This window comes from Schistocerca nitens, chromosome 8, assembly GCF_023898315.1.
Source record: "Schistocerca nitens isolate TAMUIC-IGC-003100 chromosome 8, iqSchNite1.1, whole genome shotgun sequence".
NCBI classification, from domain to species: Eukaryota; Metazoa; Arthropoda; class Insecta; order Orthoptera; family Acrididae; genus Schistocerca; species Schistocerca nitens.
In genome coordinates this window covers 47,058,734-47,080,421 of record NC_064621.1, presented here as the reverse complement: position 1 = coordinate 47,080,421, position 21,688 = coordinate 47,058,734, and the positions used below count along the sequence as shown (strand labels likewise).

The 21,688-nt window shown below is 43.9% G+C and overlaps 1 protein-coding gene across 1 annotated transcript in view; it reads right to left on the bottom strand.

The window, feature by feature from the left end:
* The window catches only part of LOC126199146 (ras-specific guanine nucleotide-releasing factor 2-like), a 1,534,440-nt gene that overhangs the window by 1,137,227 nt on the left and 375,525 nt on the right, over positions 1 to 21,688 (bottom strand). The window lies entirely within an intron of this gene.

The following is a 21,688-nucleotide window of genomic DNA, read 5'->3' as shown; positions in this document are numbered from 1 at the left end:
CTTCCTGTCCAAGATATTTTACGGTACAGGAAGCTGCGGTTGGACGAATTTTGTAATCATAATTTCAAATCACACGAAGTATATTTTTATTCCTACCATGAGAGTATTGCTAAAGAAGGATCAAATGAAGTATTTACATGTTTGTTGCATTACATACCTACCAGCGAACGTGAAGCAGATGTATCTGTTTGCCAATATCTGCTCTAGACAGAACAAAAATCATACCGCTCTTAGATTCGTGTTAACAATAACGCACCTTATTCCAGAAATACATTATTGTCTTCTCCTGCGAGCTCATTGTTTCGATGCTTGTGATGGCGACTTTGGTGCTGCAAAGGGGAAAGTAGAACGAGACGACAGATTATATGCTTCACAACAGTATGAAACCCTGAAATGTTCGTCGGCCCAGAATCAGAACTTTAGCGTCATAAACGTGGAAACAGGGACTTGAAGATCTGGTGGCCTAATCGCTCCATAATGAATACTACGTCAGTGTGCGCCAGACAGAAAAATAAAAATTAAGTTTCAGGTACCTACTTACAGCCACTTCATTTTCCGATGCGATTCTCCTGGAGTTATTGAAGCTAAGCCATTCACCGATAGTCTCACTGCTTTCCAGTTTCCACTGCTTAAAGGAGCATGTAAGGGAGATATTGCCGGCCGCGGTGGTCTCGCGGTTCTAGGCGCGCAGTCCGGAACCGTGCGACTGCTACGGTCGCAGGTTCGAATCCTGCCTCGGGCATGGATGTGTGTAATGTCCTTAGGTTAGTTAGGTTTAAGTAGTTCTAAGTTCTAGGGGACTGATGACCACAGCAGTTGAGTCCCATAGTGCTCAGAGCCATTTGAACCAAGGGAGATATTTCAGATAAACAAACAAACAGTGGTACTGCGAGCACGTTACAAGGTGTTGGACGTGTAGGCCTCATCTCAGAACGTGGGGGTCAGAGTCTCGCGCGCCCTTTTAAACTGGTTAGGCTGCGGCCTGACGGCAAAAACAAATCTGGAGCAGTCGTGCGTGTTTCGAATCATACAGTTCATTGTACGTTGTGGAACGACGGGCTCCACAGCAACCGACCCCTATAGTTTCTCGTGCTGACCCGACGACATCGTCTGTTACAATAGCAATGGACACGGGATCAGCAGTATTCGACAACAGACAGACGTGAACGAGTCACCTAGTCCGATTTATGTAGGAAAAGTCGGTTGGGCTTCCGTGGGATCTGTGGTAATGATCGAAGCCATCGTGGCAGCAATGGAATAGGTGAATATTACACCCTCTCTTCCCGATTGATGTCTTTTCCCCACGTCGACGGCATCTTCCAGCAGGACAACAGTCCGCCCCATGAGACCTGAACCCTCCTGCAGTGGTTGAAGGAGAATAACAGTGAACTTGCGTGGTTGTCTTCGCCATCAAGGTCGTCCGTTCTGACCCAAACGGCGTGGGTGTGGAACACTGTCGGCTGCCAGATCTGTAGGTGTATATCTACCAGAAGCCTAGCAAGTACTTGTCGAATCCTGGCCACACAGAATCCGTGCCGTATCGCGTTCCAAAGGTGGGCCAACACGCTCTTACCCAGGAGCTCATAGCATTTTGGCCCATCAGTCTATCTAAGTGTAGTAGATGGATTACTGCAACCGCCTCTTCGTCTGGCATTAGTTAAGGTGAATCGGAGAAGACGCGTTACTAAAGACCACTTGTAGTGTAACCTGACACTACTTCTTCTACGAAGATTAAGGAACCAAGACGTAAGTCACCTGTCACAGTTAGTGCACGTTGCATTTTCATCTTTGTAAATTATTGATCGCTGATTGTGATTTTAATGCCGGGTTTTGTCCCTTCACAGTCACCCACTATTACTATTACAGTATCTAGACAAGTTGAAACTAACGATAATCGTTCGCCCTTCATTCATTAGCTAATAGTAACTGTAGAAACACCAACAACGTGCCATAAGCAGTTAAATCAGTAACATACCAAAATTATGTTAGCTTTAATGTAATTACTTACCATACAGAGATTTATGTTGAGCTCAGCATACATATGCAGCATTTATTCTGAATGATCGCCTGATGGGGAGCTGAGGCTAAGGTGTGGCAACATGTACTGTTAAATAAAAATATGGATTTTCAGTCTTTGATCGCTATTCTTTATTTTCAATTACCGGTTTCGGGCTAGCTGCCCATCTTCAGATCATATATTGCAGTTGTCATTTGTAAAAATAACGCACGACGTTAAATCTGTTGTCTTAGCGCGACTCTAGCCCGCCCCCCCTTCCCCCGCTCCCTATCATTCATTTGTTTTCAGAGTTGGACGTTTTTTTATGTATCTTTGTACCCCTACAGTGTATATAGTTAGTGATTATATGGACTCCATATTTATATTCGCCAAGTCTCTTAGCTCGAATGTTATCTTCCTTTTTTCGCGACATCTAGTTTCCTATTTCGTTCACCATTTAGTTTCTTCATGCCACTCGTCGTGTTGGATAAACAAGTCTTCAAAGAAGCACTTTATTACTGAAAGGCTAAGAGCTCGAACCATTTCTACACTCATGCTAATAAATTAAGGATAATTGCAGAATGTGGTGCCACACAACGTGGCACTACACAAAACTGGCGCTAATATCATAGGCACATAGGGAACACACACGACACACGTCTGTAAGTGCACGGTGCTGGTGAGAAATTGAGAAAACCGTGCTACAAAACGCCACTGTTTCCTGCGCATGAACCCCGACATTAATATCGGATATGATCACCATGCACATGTACACAGGCCGCACAACGGGTTGCCATACTCTGGATCAGATGGTCGAGCAGCTGCTGGGGTATAGCCTCCCATTCTTGCACCAGAGCCTGTCGGAGCTCTTGAAGTGTTGTACGGGTTTGCAGACGTACAGCGACACGTCGACCGAGAGCCTCCCACACGTGCTCGATGCGGTTTAGGTCTGGAGAACAGGCAGGCCACTCCATTCGCCTGATATCTTCTGTTTCAAGGTACTCCTCCACGATGGCAGCTCGGTGGGGCCCATCGCATCCCTGAGAAGGTGGACATACTGGTTCAAAATGACGTCCTAATGCACTTGACCTGTTCCTCTGTCAAAGACATGCAAAGGTGTACGTGCACCAATCATACTCCTCCCTACACCATCAAACCACGACCTCCATACAGGTCCCTTTCAAGGACATTAAGGGGTTGGCATCTGGTTTCTGGTTCACGCCAGATGAAAACCCGGCGAGAATCACTGTTCAGAATATACCTTGACTCGTCCGTGAACATAACCTTGGACCACTATTCCAATGACCATCTACTGTGGTCTTGACACCAGGCTTTATGGGCTCTCCTGTGACCAGGGGTCAGTGGAATGCACCTTGCAGGTCTCTGGGCGAATAAACTATGTCTGTTAAGTAGTCTATAGACTGTGTTTGTGGAGACAACTGTTCCAGTGGCTGCGGTAAGGTCCCGAGCAAGGCTACCTGCAGTACTCCGTGGCCGTCTGCGGGCACTGATGGTGAGATATCGGTCTTCTTGTGGTGTTTTACACTGTGGACGTCCCGTACTGTAGCGCCTGGACACGTTTTCTATCTGCTGGAATTGTAGCCATAATCTTGAGATCACACTTTGTGGCACACGGAGGGCCTGTGCTACGACCTGCTGTGTTTGACCAGTCTTCAGTTGCCCTAGTATTCAACCCCTCATACCGTCATCAGTATGTGTTCTTCGAGCCATTTTCAACACACAGTCACCATTATCACGTCTGAAAACGTCTGGACACTTACTCGCTACACCGTACTCTGACATGCACCAACACATCTCTGTGTATGTGGACTGCTGCCAGCGGCACAGTGTGACGACCGCAGGTCAAATGCACCACATGGTCATACCCCGAGGTGATTTAAACCCGCAAACCGCCTACCAGAGCGTTGTTTCACCATGTATCAGCACTATCCTTAATTTATGAGCACGGGTGTATTTGCATGTTACGTATCTAACCGCTTCCAGCGGCAACAAAAATTTGACATTCAGTATTTCCGAGCGAATTAAAAAACTTAAGATACTGTCATGATCTAATAGTTAAAATGTGTAATCTTACATTGAAAGGCTAACTCGTTAAGTCCGGTATTTACAGTTGTATACTGTGTATATGTCTCGAGGCAACCTAACTCAGGAGCGAAAATTATCCAGACTATATTCACCCAGTATTTAAGAATGAGAGCAGTTAGCGACTTCCAACAAGCCTTACACATAGTTTCAAACCTGTTCTCACTGACACTCCGCACAAAATACTTCAGAAACAGTTGTGACGTATTAATTTGTTACTTCTATGCTACTAACTGTATTCGTAACACATTTTCAGAGAGTACACAAACTTAAGAGTAACTGTATCTGCGAAACTGTATCGTTGTACGACAAACAATTCAGGAGATATGACGTAATAAACATTAAGATGTGTGAAAAACTAGCTTTTCTGGAAACGGAGCGCAAATTTCCAAGACTAAACGCATTCAATGTTTGACGATGAGAAAGCTTAGCGACTCCCAACCCAACTTTATGTTAAAAAAAACGGAGCTGATGTTACTTCTAATAGCTGATGCGTGCAGTGATGACAACTGGTGACCAAAGCAGTATCAACTTGATAACGGATCGATGCGAAGCCGTCGTCCGACTCAGCCCGGCACTGAACCAAACGCTACACCAACCACAGGGCTGCTCGCTTGCCTTAAATGCCCTCCGACTACACCAAGTTCCGATTATGCGAGTTAACAGAGATTCAAGACATCACAGACAACAGAAAAACGCAAACAACTCGAAAATAGACACTTTTTATAGGAAGTTGTTTTTTGGTGATCTTACAAAACATGCTACATGTCAAATTTGAAATCCCACTGCGTAATTTACTCGTCAGTCACCGCAAACTGGCAACTTATTTACAAAATTACGAACTCTGCATTTCATATCAATTGCTTTAAACTCATTTTTGGAAAATAATTGTCCATTTCCTTCTGTTGTGCATTCGCTTTCTTCTTGACGATGGCGCTCATTTTTCAGAGAGTCGAAACAGCGCTATGGCCATTAGAATTTTATCCACAGTCTAATAACACATCTACGGATTTCAGTTCTTCAGAGTGCTTGATAACGTGTTCGTCGATCCCCTCGTGTTCGCCCTCTTCCTCTACCTCTACCACAGCCACGTCACTTGGACGCTCAAAGGCCGGCATTAGCCGCTCGCAGATATTTTCGCCATCCGAGCTTTCACAACCAGAAATTATTATTCTAAACGGAAGCATTAATTCTAATTGTAACAGAATACTGAGGCTTCATTTGTTTTCTCGAAAATCGAGTAACTATGAGCGGATAACCGGATGACCGTGAGATGGCGCATATGCATTTTTTTTGACCAAGTTTGCCAAAAATGCGAACATCTACCGAGTTCAGAGGTCGCCTCCTCTCCCCTCGGCGCCGAAGGCCCCAGCCGACCGGGGTTCCCGTAAATACTGTCCTGCCTGTTGTGAGCTCAGCTTGAGACCAAGGTATCGTCACAAGTGCAGGCAAGTTGAAAGATGAACCCGGCGCAGTACCTTGACTTATTTTCATACCCCTCTGACGTCCGCCAACCCACCCCATGCCCCTAGCTGAGGTTTCAAAAAAAGGCAACTTGTCCATCGCCCATCACTGGAGGAATAGGTTTGGCGTGAGTTAGTGGTATTTACCCAGGTGTGGCTCTGCCGACATGTTTTGGACGGAGGGAGTTTAGAAGGCTGTGCACCTGGGTGAACCCTAGGCGGTCAGTAGTCTGCATTACGCCGGCCGGAGTGGCCGAGTGGTTCTAGGCGCTACAGTCTGGAACCGAGCGACCGCTACGGTCGCAGGTTCGAATCCTGCCTCGGGCATGGATGTGTGTGATGTCCTTGGGTTACTTAGGTTTAATTAGTTCTAAGTTCTAGGCGACTGATGACCTCAGAAGTTAAGTCGCATAGTGCTCAGAGCCAAGCTAGTCAGCATCACGTGGTCGTTACCACAGTACCCACACACTGAGTGGCACAGAGTGCAGCTAAACCTGCGGTTCTAGGCGCTACAGTCTGGAACGGCGCGACAGCTACGGTCGAAGATTCGAATCTTGCTTAGGGCATGGATGTGAGTCATGTCCTTAGGTTAGTTACATTTAAGTAGTTCTAAGTTCTAGGAGACTGATGAGCTCAGAAGTTAAGTCCCATAGTGCTCAGAGCCATTTCAACCATTTGAAAACCTGCGATACTGCTCAGCGTTCACGGTAGATGATCCTGAAGGAAAACATATATGGGAAGGTGGAACCTTGTATGTCTTGGATCAGAAAATAAATCCAAAAATTATTGCACCCGGGTGGTTTACACGAGATCTGGATTTACTGTGATACCTGTGTACCGTAACGAAAGTCACGTAACTTTACCATAATTTGGAATAAAACCTGCAACCTGATCGGTAGAAAAAAAAAATGGGAGATTTCTAGGTGCGTCCAAAATGGAAAGTGCTGAGACTCGATTCCAGAGCCTAGTACTGAGGCTCACCCCCTATCCACGAGTCGCTGATCACTGTATCGTCAGTGTGACTTCACTTGAAACGAAGAAAGCGTCGCGGCTCACAATAATCAGACGTCTGGGACACTTGAAGAAACCTCATTTTACCAGTCCTGTGGTAACAAACATATTCAGGGCATTGATAATATGGGATTTTTTTCTGCTGTTTGACTGCGAACCATTTATTTCCATCGACAGAATAAAGGTGTAAGATGTTTGTAAATACATTTCGGCAAATGTCTTGCTTCCCACACTTTTGTAATACTTTGGAAACGAACATGATCTGTTCTTGCATGGAAGTCAGAATCCTGACAAAGAGAAAGAAATAAAAAGATATGCTTATGTCTGTTATCTGTTCTTTTGTAGAAGTCAATATCCCGACAAAAAGAAAGAAATGAAAATAAAAAGACTATGTCGCTTCCATATGTCCTAAAGTTATATGTAGTGGTTCCTTCAATGTAAACTGGACTACTATTGTTTTGACCATAAGATATTAAGTGTGTTTTCTGTGTCAACTGCACGAAGAATACGCAAGAAGGAACCTGGCTTACAAAAAGAAAAGAAAATCTACTTCACTTAAGAGACTGATCGTGTCCACGCACGAAGGTACCTCAGAGTCGGAATACGTAGGAAGTTGAAAATCACTTGGATCGATGAGGAATGAATAGGTTCTCCGCAGAATCGGCGAAGAAAGGGAGATATCGAAGAGGTACTGACAAGAAGGAGGTGCAAAATGGGGCACATTAAGACTCCACCATGGTACTGGGGGCAACTGCAGGCGGTAAAAACAGTAGGAGACAACAGACATTGGAATACTCCAGAGTGAAACTTCAAAGTGAAACCCACTCACTGGAAAAACGTTGGCTACGTGCAGAGACCCAGAAGAGGCCAGCATCGAAAAATATGTCGATTTTTTCCCTAATGACACATAATCTTCTACTGCCAGACCAAGCAATGTCTAGGCAATTCTGCCACAGGCCTCTTCATTCCTTACTTTGCTGTTGTTTCACGGCTCTTTTTCAGGCCACGGTTTGGTTGCACGCACCATTCGATCTACACTGACTGGAAGAAACGCAACACAAAAAATAATTAATGTAGAGTAACGCAATTTAGGAAACACATTTGTTTTGTCTAAGTAACATATTTAAGTGAGGGAACGTTGCAAGATCACACGTTACTGCAGCCGTGAAATAAGCCATTACAAACGAGAAGTGATGGCACGTTGATAATCGGCGTAATCGCCAGAATCTTCAATGCAAGCGTGCAAGCGTGGATGCGTTGTGTTGTGCAGGTTCCGGGGGTCAGTTTTTGGGACGGAGTTGCAAGCCTGTTGCACTTGGCTGGTCAATACAGAGACGGTTAATCCAGTTGTGGATGAATCTGGAGATGCCGTCTGATAATATCCTGTATCTGCTCGATTGAGCATTTGGGTTTTCCTGTTGGAAACACCCCTAGAATGCTGTCCATGAATGACAGCACAGTAGATGGAATCACCAGACTGACGAACAAATTTTCAGGCACGGTGCGTGGGGTAACCACGCGAGTGCTCCTGCCATCATACGAATTCGCAAGCCAGGTGTAGGTCTAGCACGCGAACAGGTTGATTGCAGGCATATTATACGACCATCACCGAGGCAGAACGAGGTTTCAACGGAAAACACAACAGACCTCCAATGTAGCCTCCAATAAGCTCTCGCTTGACACCAGTGAAGTGGCAAATGGCAGTGGTTTGGGATCAATGAAATGCGTGCTACAGGGCGTCTGGCTCTTAATTGTCCTTGGAGTAAGCGATTTGTAACAGTTCGTTGTGTCGCTGTGGTGGTAAATTATGCTCAAATTGCTGCTGCAGATGCAGTGCGATGCGACAAAGCTATCGCCAAACACGATGGTCTTCCTTCCCGGTAGTGCCACGCCGCCCTCCTGAATCCGGTCTCCTTGCGACTGTACGTTATCGTGACATCCTCCCCCAGCCTTCATGTAGGCCTACAGTGGCTACATTCCTGCCAAGTCTTTCTGCAGTACCACAGACGGAACATCTGTCTTCTCATAGGCCTATTACACGACTCATTGAGGTGTTGATAATGCCGTCTTTGTCCACGTAAAGGCATTCTTGAGTAAAGTCCGTTACAGCGTGCATTTAAAGCAAACATGATGTGCATCCTCATAGCGCTGCTACTAGCGCTGCTCTTATGCGATTGGCGCGACACTTGAACAGACATCATCTTTCAGTTGCAGAAACAAGTCTACCTACTTTCGTTTCTGTCGCACAACTCCTTCTTAGTGTTGCGATTTTTTTCCATCACTGCACATTCAAACGGCTGCTTCAGACCGTCTGCTCTTTGTTCTTCATAACCTTAATTTTTATATGATAAAAACTGGTACTGATATAACATGCGAAACATCTTCGTGTGCAACGTTACATTACTAGATATTATCCTCTGTTTTCATATCAATCATTTAACTTATTGTAGATCAAAAACAGTCTTTGTATAATTCAAATTTTCCTCGTTTTTAAAATTATTCAGAGCAATGCAAACATTAATAATAATAGTAATAATGAGCGTGTGCCATTGGTGGCCCGGAGACCCCTCGCGGGGCGGTTCCACCGCCGCTCCACAAGTCCTTTTTTTTTATCTCATTTTGTTCGTTTTCTTTCGTTGTATCTGCTCTGGGCGGACGTCGAAAGACACCCATTTCAGTTCGTTATTGATCTAGTAACTCAGTTTTTTTTTTATTACAGAGGGCTGCTAGCCCTCTGACCGAGCACGCTGAGCTACCGTGCCGGCGATTTTTTCGCGGCGGATGTCCAATGACACCCGTTCAGGTTCTTTGTTGATCTGTTCACTCAGTTTTTTTGTTACAGAAGGTAGCTAACCCTCTGACCGAGCAGGCTGAGCTACCGTGTCGGCTTGTCCTTTAAAGCCACTACGGCGACTTGCGAGTCAATGAGGATGAAATGAGGATGAAACACAACACCCAGTCATCTCAAGGCAGAGAAAATACCCGACCCCGCCGGGAATTGAACCTGGGACCCCGTGCGCGGGAAGCGAGAACGCTACCGCAAGACGACTAGCCGCGGACATGCAAACGCTTTTCGCAAGGGATAGCGTCCGTGAACCGATCCTGCAAAAGCCCTCTCTTTGAAAATCATTTCGAACCAATTGATGTATCACAGTAGGTGTACATGATCAAAGTACCTAGATACAGGTCGTTGGTTTCATTCGTTACACAATGTTTCAATAACCATTAATTAATTATGGTAGAGATAGAACCGCACCGTGGCTTTCTCAATATTTGGCGTCGACAGAATACTACGTTGAGATTTGTATTCTATAAATCAAATGCTCTATTTTGGTGTATATTCTGTTACATTCTGTTACAATTTTATTTGGAAATGTTAGAAGTAATTTACATTTTTCTACGTTTTCGTTCCTTCTCTCTCCACTACATCTCTGTTCAAAAAGTATTACTTTTACGGCGGCTGGCTTGTGGGTAGGCCTGGGAATCTGTGACTGTCCACGGATCCTTTTTGAGTCACGAAATCGTACTGGAAAATTTCATTCAATGCTATTCCGAATTGTGGAAATGAGAGTTTCATTCCATGGATACTTTGCAATTGAGACGCAGCTCTTGGTTGACTTCACAACAATGACATTGCCATCCACAAAGAGAGAGGATTTCAGCAACTACCACAGGCACGACTGGAATGGGTGGTGGGTGGACTGGTTCGACAGCTTCAGATGACCGATAGTCTCCATCGTCGATTCTGATAAGTGATTTTGTGGCACCACAGACGACGCTCATATTGGAGTTCAACCATATATCTCTATTTTGTGCTGAAACATAATAAACGAACGCTACGCAAAGTTTCTGTCATTGGAATTCCGCAAATCACGTAATATGAAACTGTGGACTTGGAATTCTGGATGAAAAGACTAGATAAGTTTATCCACGGCAATTTCGGGTTACAGAAATTTTAATAGGACGCCGACTGTATTCCTGCAACTAACATCGGTTAATCTCACTACGGACAACACAAATCACGATGGTCAGACGGAGACTCGAATCCCACTCCTCCACAACGCTGGCCGGTTGTCCAATGAACATCTAATTTATCAAGGACGACAGCTACGTCACACATTCGATTTTGAATATTATTATGCGTAAGATAACGATTTGGCTGAAGTAAAATAATCTATGAGGATAAAGTGTGACCTCAGTAATCGAATACACGCGAAGCGGTGGGCGCCACATCCTAGCTTAACAAGTTATCCGCTGGAGTCAGCAACTATCATAAATCCGACTTTAATGAAAGCAGTGGGTAAAGAGCTTTTAAGGCTCCAGTAGCAGTAACTGCTGTTGTTTATACACCTAATGGGATTACACACAAAAGCCTTTGATCCAAACGAACTGTTTAACCGACAGCAAACAATGCTACGTACAGAAGTTTAGTAGGCACGTACATAGTTGATAATGATCAGCCGAGATTCAACAGTGGTAAATGGTTAGAGTAGTATTAACAGGAAGAGGAGTCGTATTTCTATCTGGAATTCCTCTGCTGCTGTTCTGTTTTAGGTTTTTATTCTCCGTAAATACGTTTGTACGATTATAAACAACCTTCCTGTTGCATTGTATGTGCGTGTTTGTCAGGCTGGCGTCTCTCTGAAGTTAGGAGAAGTAGAATCGTTTTATAAACGTCGACACGCCCCACCAAGGGCGTTCAGATGCCCCGCATGACAGAGACTTTCTCTTGAAAGTATATTTTCTGCCGCAGTGGAAAGGCGATTTAATGAGGTATCGGGGTTGAAACTGCTACAGAGTGAAAAGTACGTTCCGGAACGTAAGACAATTGTCTTCTCATAGAAAGGACATGTTGCTGAGATGATTTATGCTACTCAAATTTTAAATGTGTTCCTTTCCGCTACCTGTAGCTTCTTTTTGCATCTGTAGTTTGTTTTTCAACCTTCGATTAGAAGTTAGCAAAACAGGACACACACACACACACACACACACACACACACACACATACACACACACACGAATGCTGTTCACATAATATATCAGCGAATTAGCTGACAGTATTACTTACAATCTCAGTCTTTTCTAAGAACATCGAGTTATTATTAGTTATTGTAAAAAGTAGTATGCTTAATATCCAGTTTGATAGGGACAAAATCTGTTGGCCGAAGACTGCGTTAATGACACCCTTAAAAGAGTACACCGAACACTTTTGAGCTTTTTATAGAGCGTGGAACTGTTACCACTGGGTCACGTGACCCTCGAATGCTGACGTAGCACTGAAGTGGTGTGTCTGCAGCAGCCGGTCGTGTGGAATCAGCGCAGTGATATGGGGCGACGTGTAGACGTGACGCAATGGCAGAGGGGAGCAGCTGCCTTATGTGAACGTACACTATCGATGCAAAGTTCTTGAACCTTAGCGATTTTGAGGAAAAAATACAGATTGCACCAGAAATACTCATAAGTCAGATTTGAAATAATATTTTATTGAAAGTTTAAAATATGCTTGCCCGCATCTCGTGGTCGTGCGGTAGCGTTCTCGCTTCCCACGCCCGGGTTCCCGGGTTCGATTCCCGGCGGGGTCAGGGATTTTCTCTGCCTCGTGATGGCTGGGTGTTGTGTGCCGTCCTTAGGTTAGTTAGGTTTAATTAGTTCTAAGTTCTAGGGGACTGATGACCATAGATGTTAAGTCCCATAGTGCTCAGAGCCATTTGAACCATTTTTTTAAAAATATGCATTCAGATATTACTCTCCTCAAATTAGCCTCCTTTGGCTTTAATCACTGTTCTGTGTATGCGAGGCATCCCTGCTGTCAGCTTCATTAGGGTTTCCTCGAGGGTATGTCGCCATTCTGCTTGTATTCTGGTCCAGTGGTGATGAACGTTGATAACGGACCTTGATTTAACTGCTCCATCCAAGTGATCCCAAAGCAGTGCAACAGGATTGGAGTCGGGGGATTGGCGCGGCCAGATGATATTTTTCAGTTTCTTCTGTTTTTCCAAATTTTCCAAATATGCTTTACACATTTTTGAAGTGGGTCTTCATCTTGCCGTTGGACGAATGCCTAGCCAATCAAAGATCTTCCACATGAATTTACATGACACAGTAGAATGGGATCGTAATCCTCTTTCTTCAGTGTTCGTTTGTTGGTACAAGATCACCAGTCTTACCACCACCAAAACATCCCCAGACAATGAGAGAACCCCTTACATGCTTCAATGTTAAAAACGCACATTGGTGTAACATTCGTTCACCTGGTAACCTGCGAACAAACTTGTATCACTTTGTGCTAAAGACCTCAAGTTTGGGTTCGTCAGTGATAGGTACCTTTTTCCATTCATTTACTGCCCGACTTTCATGTTGTCTTGCCCAGTGTAGCCTCTTTGGCCTATTAATAGCTGTCAGTAGTGGTTTCTTAGCCGCCACACACCCGTTACGATTGATGTCTTTCCATACTACTTACATTCACAGGCTTTTCCCCATCACAGTTGATTTCTGCTGCTAAAACTGGCAATGTGTTGAAGCGATCACGTTTAATTGTGGCTACTTTATATTTGTCATCATTTTTATGTGACTTTTGGCCTACACTTTCGAGGTCGGTCCATATTCTGACCCTTATCCGCACGCCTCTCTAAGGTATAATGGACACATACCAAGGAAATATGTTCTTGACGCTATTTGTCGCAAATTAAGAGCTGCTGCTCGTAAAGACACAATTGCAGAACGTTTTTCGGTTGACAGCGCCTTCCGTCGTCACACTGTCTATGTTGACACTGACCACTCACTGAAGTTCACTATTCGATATCTCGTGCATAACTACATACCCCTCTCTTACCTGTAACCGTGTTTACATCGTATGAACGCCATCTAATGAGAAAAGATTATATTGTGCCACCGCAATACAAAATTAGCGGCCGCGTGGTGTAGCCGTGCGGTCCGCGGCGTCTTGTCACGGTTCGTGCAGCTCCCTCCGTCGGCGGTTCGAGTCCCCCCTCGGGCATAGGTGTGTGTGTGTTGTCCTTAGCATAAGATAGCTTAATTAGTGTGTAAGCCTAGGGACTGATGACCTCAGCAGTTTGGTCCCATAGTCCTTATCACAAATTTCCATTTTCCAATTAGCGGCATGCAATGCTTGGAAACTGAACAGCATAACAACGGAGAGTTACGTCTTGAAGTATTTCACTTTTAAAAAGGTGGAGCACTGCATTTAGACGTTAAATTGAGCTTGACACTGCGGAAACAATACAGCTAATTTGTATTTGAATCTGATAACTAGATTTTTTTTATCATAATTTCAGGGCGATCGAAGACTTTTGGACGATACTGTACCGGCGAGCACACCGTGAACGAGGTTGCCCGATTTGTCGGAATATCACCGCAGACTGACGAACGTATCTACAAGGACTGGTGTACCCCTGCCAGCGTAAGAAAGGCGGCCATTGAAAGGTCCGAAGCGACGGGCGCCGGAGACCAGAGTAACGCACGATCAGCTGCAATCGGTTGCGAACCGGGCACGAGCTGCTGCTGCTGCTGCTGTCTGTGAACGCGGGTCCGTCTCGGTCAGTCCCCGAGCGACCACTGGGAAGGTAATAGGGTACAGTGGCCATCTGTAACAGGATACCGCGCGAAAAGCGTTTCGTTACAGCGACAGACGAAGCTGCAAGTCTTCAGTTGGCCAAATTACACAGGAAGTGGGCATTAGCCGACTGGAGTGGTCCGCCAGGTCGCGGCTCGGCTCGGCTCGGCTCGGCTCGGCCTCTCTGCAGATGATACGAGGCGCCGGGTGCGGTGGCGGCACGACCAGGCGTTTAGCGTTCAGGGGGTGGTTCAGGCCGGCGGCGGCTCCGTCGTGTCTTGCCAGTGTTTCTCGTACCGTGACCTGGCCCTTTTCATTACAGTTGCCGTGGACGTGTGTCAAGGCCATTAACCATCACTGAAGACTAAGTCCGCCTCGATAGCTGCCTGGTCAGCGTGACGGATTGCCGTCCTACGGGCCCGGGTTCGATTACCGGCTGGGTCGGGCATTTTCTCCGATCAGGGACTGGGTGTTGTGCTGCCTTCATCATCATTTCAACCCCATCCGGCGCGCACGTCGCCCATTGTGGCGTCGAATGTAATAAGACCTGCACCAAGGCTGCCGAACTTGCCCCGGAAGGGGTCTCCCGGCCAATGACGCTAAACGCTCACTTCCATTGCACTGGAGACTGTTGTCTTTTCCTTTACGTCTACGTGATGAGTGTCCTGAGAACACACCTATCTTCTAAGATGAGAACAGTAGTGTCCACAGAACGGCACTGACAAATTCCTCGTCTCACCCTGGCAGAAGGAAACCTGACGTCTGACGTCCTGTCGACATCGAGATCATTAGAGACGGAATACAAGCTCTTACTGTGGCGTCTCGACTGGTGCGCCAAATCTCCAGACCTTAGCGAGCGTTTGCAACTGTCTGAAACACCAGGTGAAACACAGCAGTCAAACAATCCCGCATTCTGGAGGCTCTACGGGGCCAATGGCAACGTGTACTTTCATCTGGATAGACCCGCAAAAACACGTGGACTCTGCTCCTCCCCAGGTGGCGCCAATATGGGGCAGGAGAAACTGTGTCCTGTGCGAGACATTTTTCTTGTCTGGTGTGTTTATTATAGGCTCTTCTATTCGTTATTCAATTGGCCGGCCTGTGTGGCCCACGGTTGTAGGCGCTTCAGTCTGGAACCGCGCAACCACCACGGTCGCAGGTTCGAATCCTGCCTCGGGCACGGATGTGTGTGACGTCCTTATGTTAGTTAGGTTTCAGTAGTTCTACGTTCTAGGGGACTGATGACCTCACACGTCAAGTCCCACAGTGCTCAGAGCCGTTTGAACCTTATTCAATTTTTCTGCGCAAATAGAGAACATTAGAATATCAATAGCAAAACGAAGGCGGAACACCGATGGCTCATTAATACCTAGTCCTTCCTTGTCTTTACGAAAAAATTGCTCTGTCGCTGCTGATAATAATTTTGGTGATGTAGAATGCCCTTAACTGAATCTTATTTTTATTCAGAACCTCCCACTATCTTGGCGTTCTCTAACGGAAATCATAGAGTTGACGTATGACTTCTTTATTGTAACACGATATGTTCAGTGAGCGACTTGTTTCAAGGGGCTGTTACTAAAATTATGTTGAATCTTACCTTAGTGAAAATTTATAACGCTCAGGCAACGTGGTAAGCGACAGTCACTGGTGTCCTACAACTTCCGAGATGTTCGCTCTCGTCCGCCGACTCGCAGCTAATCAGCGTTTTCTCACGTTCCCAAGCTGCCGCGGGCCGGCTCCGCCACCTGTCGCTGCGCGAGACTGATCGCACGCCGTATCACAACTCATACCTCCTTCGAAACGTTTGCCGGCGATTCTGGATCATTTCTGTGCACTTGCTCCTTGTCTGCCTACATAGCGGTCGACAGCCTTGTGTCGATCCTCGAGACAGGATTAAAATAGTCAGAGCGTCTATACCACCATCTAATGCTCTGTAGCCGTACGGCCACCCTCAAAGACTACCGATTCTCACCACTCTTTTTCTTTTACATTTCTTTATTTTGGCTTTGGGTTACAAGGACGGTGCAGCCAACAACTATTACAAGGTGGCGAAGAAACATAATCGAAAAAAACAGAATAGCACAAAATTACGAGTAGCATACAAACACTCTCTTAAAGTAAAATAAAAGCGCAATTGGACAGCCGAAGGGAGTTATAACAATGAGATTAGAGCAGAATTACAAACAGCACCATCCAATAAAAGTATGACAAACATAAAGACGCTTTTATGAAAAATTCAAAACATTGGAGGGCAAACACCGTAAGTCATACAATAAGGCCAACAATAGCTGAACAACGGAATTGCAAATCATACAATAAGTCCAACAATACCGAAGAACAGAATTGCAATAACAATGTGAGAGTTGTACCATACAGAGAGACGCAATAAAAACAAAAGAAAAAACCCAAAATGACAAACACATTACAGCCAACGGTATTTACAATAGTGCCAGCAGAACAGTCACATAAAATGCGCAAGAGAGCAATAATGAAAATATAATGTACAAATAGAGGTCTGTACGCAAGTTAAAACATAAAATTACGCACCAGATTACAAACTGGGTGGATGCCATTTGACAATGAAGATCTCGGCAATTCATAAATTAAATTTGGCTGCTGGTGGCTTTCAAATAATCTGTGAGCAAGTTATATTTATCAAAATGGTGGAGCAAAACAGGAACACTGGTAGGGAGCGGTTACCCGCACGTAACCAATTTCTTGTACAAGTCTGATTGTGCAGTCGTGTACTTGGAACATTCCAATGTGACGTGGTTAAGATCCGCTACTGCCGTCGTGTCCTTGTCGCAGTGTACGGACGTGATAATGTTCAACCGATGTAGGGGCGCAGGGTAGCACTTTTGTCCCAGCCTCATGCGAATGATAGAAGTCGCGTCTTCGAAGCTGCATTGGGGACAACTGTGGTCTGCAAGAGATGTTCGGCTGTATGGCCACCAGGTGGACGGCCACAGAGTGCAGACAGACATGCCATTCACAGTTCCAAGCGTGATAAGCAGTCTTCCGTATCGTCCACGCGAGATCCGTATAATGGATCGGCGTTGGGCTACGTGGCCTTCTATAATAATCCTTGGCAAGGCGATAAACAATTCCATTATGAAGAATGCCACAATGTCCTTTATCCAAGAGGAGCTGGACGGCAGTGGCCAGTGTCTGGGCGTCTCTTGTGGCCGTGAAGACGTTCACAACGTATCTGATGGTCCCTAATGAGGCCGACCACTCAGTACGACAACAAACTGTGCCATCAGTCACTACAGCATCACCGACCGCTTTCTACCATTTAAGGAACCATTTGCACTCGAGCACAGACAATATTTAATTTAGTTAGATTATATGTATCGATTTTTTAAGACAAGAGAATGCAAAATAAAGCAATTAACACCGCTCTCTTGTCACAGCCTGTACTCATCAACACTCTCATGTCATTCGTTGTCCTAGGAGGGCTTAATATTTTGTGCGGCTCCACAGTTAGCCATATTGATATTTATTAGCAGAAAAGAGGCGCAGAATTAATAAGTCGCTCTCATTTGTGAATGATCTGCCATTATGTATCTAGAATTTTACGTAAGTGTAATTTATATCGTAACGTATATGTTAAAATGAATATATGTTTTATTTAATCGTATGTTTTTCTTTGTTTTAGTAGTTTTAGTCACTCCATTTTCATGATTGAAGCTGACGTCAGATATCAGACTGTCTACAAAAAATACATAATGAGCCCTGGCTACGTTCCGTACATCTTCGGACGTGCGAAGCTCGATAAATTCACGGCGTAAAATTTTAATCCCTCAATTACTTATCCAAAACAAACAAACAAATTATTATTATATATATTATTATTATTATATATTTTATTATTATTATATTTTATTATTATTTTATTTTATATTTTTTATTTGTTACACTGGCGACTATGTGCCAGGACTCATTATTGTATCTGTACTACAACTAATTGTTCTTTTTCATGTACATCCTCACCGGCAACAACCTATGTGATGAGAATATTGAAGAAAACGAATAAAATCTGGAGACCATTTGGACTGGAAATGCAATCTTCGCATCAAGACATGTACGGTAAGACGCAGCACTCGCGCATCCACAATTGATTCCAAGCACATTTTTCATTCAAAATTATTTTTCTCAGCATTAAATTCAATATTCAGTTTCCATTCAGTAATTTTTTTCCAAATTCCGCGAAATCTCATTCAGACGATTACATTCCGATCCAACAATACGCAAGTTACATTGCACAATATGGCGGACATTGTACAACATTCAAGCAACATGGCTAGTCACCATTAACACGTATGCTTCTTTCGATCTTTAAAGTCATCTTTCAATCATTCTCAGTCATTTAAACACACACATAGGCAGTACATTTTCACACTACGCGTTTAAACGATTTTTTTTTCTTTCTTGGACACAATTTATTCACGATATGGTAAAAACTCGACACCAGTACACAATGGAACAACAATCAAGTAATGCAAACATGGATACACGGACACATTCAGACACAGAAATTAATACAGACACGCAAACGCATCAACATAATAATCCGCTACAGACACACATAAACGCCGAAAGGAGCAACTCCGAACCAAACCTGAGAGACCACGTCACGTCTAATGACGCGGCGGGGGCAAGCTCATTTTGCAATCAAAATTTTGCCGCTATGCTGAATTCAATTTTGGAAGGCATATCCGATATTAAGCAAGATAATGCAGCCTTCAGGAATGACATAAAATCAGACTTCGCCACACTGACTCAAAAGGTAGATGAAATTAATACACGTCTTTCCAAACAGGTCGACGATCTTACGGAAAAATTCGAAAATTTAGAGTTACGACAAAGCGACAATGCCAATCACATCCATGACTTGACAAAAACCTGTGAAACTATTAATTGCAAATTAGAATCAAACACGCACGCATGTGACGAAATTAATTTAATTTGAATGCAATAGAAACATACGTAGCTGACATTCACAAACAGATTCACACAACAATACAGATAGAGGCTGAACCCCATTTGTCTCGCATTAATTCACAATTTAAAGAATGGACGGCACACAAAGACGAAATTTTTGAAGAATGTATACAAAACAAATTGCCACATATTGTGCACGATTCTGTAGTGGAATACATGAACAACAATAGACAAGTCATCGATGACGATATGCAAACAAAGACAACTCAATGCCAGGTACAACAAAATAGCACACCCACTACACATTTTTACACACACAGAAGAAAATCTCGATTCGGGAATGAACACATGTACACACACGAATTTCAACACTCAAATACACAATACACTGACACGCATAGCAACAGATACCCATCACACGAAATACAATACAATTATCATTCTGATGAAGAACCATGTACACACAGGGAAGAATTCAATGATTACACGGAAAGAAACAGACGAACACGTAACAAAGAAGAAGAAAGTGTATTCAAGCACCGTAAATTCCAACCTTTTATACCAGGCAAAAACACTGTACACCCTGTCATCTTCTTAAAAGCTTTTAGGAACGCATTCCCACGTTCGTGGAGCGACCACAAACGCATTGCGTACGTTGTGGATTATATTCAAGGGGACGCTGCTGTCTGGGCTTACCATGAAAGCGACAGATGTGTAACATACGAGCAGTTTGAACGCGCCTTCTTGAATAAGTTTTGGTCACCCACTGTGCAGGAACGTATCCGCAAACAAGTCACTGAACCCGAACACTTCAATCCTAAAAACGGCAACCTGCGCAGATATTTCGAGAAGTACCTAAACATGACACACTTCCTTAATGAACCAGTGAAACCAAAAGATGTGATCCGATCACTGAAAGCAAGACTTCCTTTTAATATTAAAGAGAAATTACTGTACTTACCGGACGAGGATCCTGAATATTTTTTGGAAAAGTTAGATGCTGTTGATTTACTGTATGAAGAACAAGAACCAACACACAACTCACGCAGTAGGAATCAACATGTCTACATTGCTACATTACCAAACACGCAGCAAAATTCACAACACACAGTAAACACGCAAAACAATCACCACAACTCACAGCTGCACACAAACAACAACTGCAACTATACACAGGGAGATAACCCGTACAAAAAACGAAGAAACGACAATTTTAATTCAAGAAGGAATAATGGAAACAACAACGGACACAAAGCCAAACAGAAACACTGGCAAGGAAACAACAACACAGATTACACAAGAAATGGAACACCTACACCGCACTTTAACCAGAACGACAACCAGTATTATGTGAGACAGTGGCAAACACCGCCACCACAAAATCATATTCAGATGCCACAAGGGAATTTTGCACAAACAAGCAACACAAACCAACAAGTGACTTCAGCCAACCGAAAACAGACAGGCGATTGGCAAAGACAATATCCTAATGTAAATATTATTGAGGTAGCTAATGAAACTACAACTACACTTGCCAATGACCAGACAAACCAGGTAAACTAGAACCAGTCATTGCTGAGCCCCAGGTCGTGACTGAGGAACATTTGGGGGCAACTTCAATTTAGAAACTATGTTTGAATACACACTTGCTAGTGAAACTGTGAAACAAGAAAAATTAACATTTACACAACAAGAGTTGCCTACACTATTCTTAAGATATAATGAAAGTGGAAACTTAGCTGATGATCTGATAAATGACAACACACAATGTCACAATGTAAAGAAAAGATTTGTACTGTCTTCCACCTCAGGCATTGTAGGAGGTATACCTACTAACATAATTATTGATACAGGAGCTGCTGTCAGTGTGATTTCTCACAATTTTTATACTATGATGAAGAAAACTTCCAAGATACCAGAGTTCCCAGTTCAAAACTGTTTAATATTAACTGCATTAGGTAATAAGCAGGTATTTGTGACAGTTAATATGGGAAATGGAATCGTACAATGGCCTTTCCTAGTTGTCCAAAGCCTTGCTGCCAATTGTATATTGGGTATTGATTTTCTTTGCGAGAAGGACTGTACTATAGACTTCTCCAAAGGCATTTGTTATTTTAAGTATGAAGGCAGAGACATAGTTTTGAACTTGGACACTCGACTAGTAGACCATAACAAGCACTGTTCTGGCTACAAGATACAGATTATACGTGAGACTGACAGATTCCACACAACAACATGTATCACACGGTGAGGTAGTGAATGATGTACTTACACAAATTAATTCTAAGTTATCAGAATGTGATGCTATTAATGAAGAGGAGAGATCCCAGCTTAAACATATTTTACTTAAGAATAAGGATGTTTTCATTAGTAAGCCAGGTAGGATCAACACATATATGTATACGATTGAAGTCAAGCCTCACCAAATCTATTACCACAAGTCATACAATGTACCTCTAGATCTGCGACCTGCGGTTTGAGAAGATTCACAAATGATTACATGCCATACTGTGGAAAACCTAAAGCCATTCTATCAGATAACGCCAAGTATTGTGCAGGATTCACCTGGAGAAAATTTCTAAAGGACAATAACATTAA